This window comes from Haemaphysalis longicornis, unplaced genomic scaffold, assembly GCF_048455015.1.
Source record: "Haemaphysalis longicornis isolate Haplotype H1 unplaced genomic scaffold, Haemaphysalis longicornis Haplotype H1 scaffold_1, whole genome shotgun sequence".
NCBI lineage: Eukaryota > Metazoa > Arthropoda > Arachnida > Ixodida > Ixodidae > Haemaphysalis > Haemaphysalis longicornis.
Genome location: NW_027526203.1, coordinates 17,214,587 through 17,218,454, shown reverse-complemented (window position 1 = coordinate 17,218,454; position 3,868 = coordinate 17,214,587).

Sequence of the window (3,868 nt, the reverse complement as noted above, 5' to 3'; positions counted from 1 at the left end):
GTGGTTTCGCCTCAAAGGGCGATGGGAAAGCCCCAACACTAGCAAGAATCATTTCGGGAACGACAGTGCTTGCGGAAAAATCTGGTCTCTTTGTGAATTCCATAACATGCGACGGCGCCAGCTGGAATAGGAAAATGTGGGGGCTGTTCGGAATACGCGGCAAGGTTGATTTCTACTCAATATGCAAATTTTTTTCAACCGTGTAGTGCGAGTGCAGCTGTGAAGTAATATATAGGCACCCAGCTTTGTAGCGTGAGCTACACTGGCCGAGGTTGAGCAGTTTCGCGTGGCTCCTGGAGAGCCATGCTGCGCAAGCGCGGCATGTGGCGGCCAAGTCCAATTGATGATCATGCGATGGCCGGGTGTGGAACCGATGGCTCGTGCGTCGCAGAAAACTGGCGAGCGGCTGTGGAACCAGCTTAGCTCTGGGGCGATGGGTGACGCTGCGTCAGAGCCGCTTGATAAATATACATGTGTCACATAATGCGTACACCATGTGTTTGTCATTGAAGTAGCAGTAAGCATGATAATCAAGCTAACCCTAGACAACCAGGAAAGCTAAGAATAACCAGCTTAACCTTAGCTCACGCTACGTATACCCTGGCATGACCGAACTAAGCCCCTGCTAATTTTTCGCTTGAGTGCTTTCTTTGTAAGGATGCCTTGGACGTCAGTAACATGAGGCTACCCGATGTGTTCTTCTAAAACCTCTAAATAATTTAAAAACAAGTACTTTTTCACATATTGTTTCGGTTTCAACTATACCAAACAATGGTTGTGACGCCAATTTTGTGTTTAGGTCACGTGAGGCATAGAAAGCTGCAGATAATCGTTAACGCTTCGGCTTTTTGTCATTCTGCCTGTTGATTCAGGCTTACTGAAGCTATAAAGGTAATAAAACGGCCTGTCAGTGGTTATAGTAGTTTTTTATGCTTCACGTAACGTAAACGTTCAACTCATATTTGACTTAGCAGATATGCATCGTTCGGTTTTTCAAACACAAACGGCATCAGAATTTTTTTTATTTGTAATTTATTGACCATTTGTAAGTGAATACAACGTAATTTTCAATGTAAGCCAATGCCTAACGCATTCGTACGAAAGCGGCAGCGCAACAGACGGGAGGGAACGAGAAGGAGGTAAACTCTTGGGCCTTTTTGCAGAATTACAACCTAACAAGCTGAAGCTTCAACTCTTCTGAGGTCATTTGCATGGTTACGGAGTAAAAGATATGAGACTAAAATTGGGTATCTCTGTAACGTTTCCAATGTTTAAATGTGATAGAATAACTGATACCAAGTTTTCTTTTCTCAAGGTTCTTCAAGCCACGTTCGGAGCAGTACCGAGCACCTAGTGGACTCCAAGAAGCAACTTTATTTTTTGTCAGATTTTCCCCACCTACTGAAGAATGTGAGAAATGAATTCGTTGAAAAAGGGTACCTAACACCAGCTGGAGATGTCCAGAGTGGTATTCTACAAGCGGCCTTCGAAAAAGATCGGGAAAATGTTACACTAAAAGCGATGCCGAAAATTACAAACGCGCACCTCGAGCCCAACAGCTTTGACAAAATGAAAGTGATCCTCGCGTTTCAACTGTTCAGTTACGAGGTCATCAAAGCACTGTTTATTTATAGAGAACACATTAGATCCTCATTTGAGACCATGCAGCCAACAGAGGATTTCGGGAAAGAAATGAATCGCCTGATTCGTGTGATGACATCGCGGACAAGCCAGGCGGCGCTGAAACCAGGTAGCCCAAACTTGCGGTTTCTGGAAAGAGTTCTATAGTACTTGCAGGAATGGGAGCAGCATGCAAAAAACAAAACAAAATTTGCGGAAAGTGGTGGTTTGCTAGCAGAAAACACAGCTGTTCGTCGAAGGGTTACCATCACGAGCACCCTCGCCCCCAGAAAACCATAAAACATCTTGTGGATGTCCATTCAATGTACTTTCCCCGATATGTATTGTGCAGTAGATATCCGTGAACGCCCACTTTATGTTCACAGGATATTCAGGCGATGTCCGTATTGCCTCAGAATAGACATCCACAGATACTTTCGTCTGGATATCCACAGGATGTCCTTACAATTCATAGAAACTTTCTGTCGGCATTTCACACATATCCAGACAACATCGTGTAATGTACTTTTGATGCCATATTGAGGCATTCTGAGGACCTTATATTATTATTATATAATTATTTATATATTATTATTAGTGACGTGAAACCATATCCAATTTTTATTGCAAAGAAAAATGGTATTTATTTCACAATCATTTCGAGGCCCACCAGATGAACCTTGCTGGAAGTCCAAGACCTAGAAAATATTAAAAAAAACAGAACCAGTTAAGCGCTTGTTAAATAGCTAGTACTGAAACAGCTGCTTACACAATTCTGCCTACTGAGAGGGTGACAGGCTCAAAGAAAATTGCAATCAACCGGGCGGGTCTAATAATTTACATACAAATACACCATCACCAGGCGTGCATATATGAATCGTTTCTTAACTGTGCAGCTGAGATGAGACAAGAAAAATCACAGCAAAGATTTCAGCTTTTGGTGATTTTAAATAAAAACAGCGCCAAATAAACAATACGATTCAGGTTGAAGCCGTGAAAACTTAAGCAAACAATTAATTTTTAATGTAACAAACCCACAAAAGATTTTACGTTAAAGTTATCATGAAGTTAACAAGACTACCAGAGAAAATAGGAGCTGGCAGAATACCTAAGAAACAGGCCGGAAAAGTAAAGAAAGACAAATGCAGTCACAAAAAAAAACCGTCGTTCTGCAGCGTCGACTCCTTACGCGCAGTAACTGCGGGGAAACGTCTATCCGCTTCACTTCAGGCAACTAAATGTCATGTGCCGTTGCTTAGAAGCATCTTAGCAGCATCTTTCACGAGTGTAGAAATGAAGGCCACCCTTGGCCAAGCGAACTCATGGCGCTAGCTCCGCAAATTCGCGCGCGCATGATTGAAACGGAGAAGTGATTTGAATAATCGCCATAACACAAGTGACTGCAACGTGGTAGCCATTCAGACCGAAAGCTTCCAAACAAGGGGGGCGACCGCTAGGGGGCCGAAGCGAGCGGACATGTGTCACGTCGACTCCGTGAAATGCCCATTTTCTATAGTGAAAAAAGCTAATGTACTCCTGAAAAAGGGCTGTGAGTGTGTTTCGGACGTGCTAAGGAACCTGGGGATTTCGAGCCCGTAAGTGGACTTTCAAGTATTTTATCGCGTCTTTTTTGTTCGACCTCGACGTACGCCTCGCTCGGCCTAAAATTAGTTCTAGCGCCGAGGCAGCCGGCACTGCGGCCAAAGGGCCCAGAGGTGGCTCGCGGGAAGCCTCTGGCGGCACCATGACGATGGAAGTGAGCGTAAATGTTACACGGTACACACGTCGATCTGGCAGAACTGGAAAGCTCGGACTGGGTGAGGAAAGTGTCGAAACGTGTCGTGGACCTTCAGCAGCAGCAAAAACGGACACGCGAGGATGGCGCCCCATTGACGAAGACCCTCAGCGGCGGAGATAGGGAAGCCGGCAAGATGGCATCAGCCGGCTATAATGGCAACAAGTATGGCGTCAGCGGGGGACCCTCGCTGAAAGCCGAGGGAAGAAAGCTCGCGAAGCGGTCGGTGGCGTTGCGCCTTCCGCGCCTTCCAAGCGCGGATTACAAGATTATTGTCAGGCTCAAAGAAGGATTGACGCTCACCAAGCTCTCGGTGCCAGTGGTTGGGGGAGTAATAAGGATGGCGGCGGCCATTTCGCGGCTAAAAAGTCAAGAGGACGACAGGATCGTTGTGAACGATACGCAGGGCACACTAATATACAGACCGCAAAACGCGGATGATGCCTGGAAATG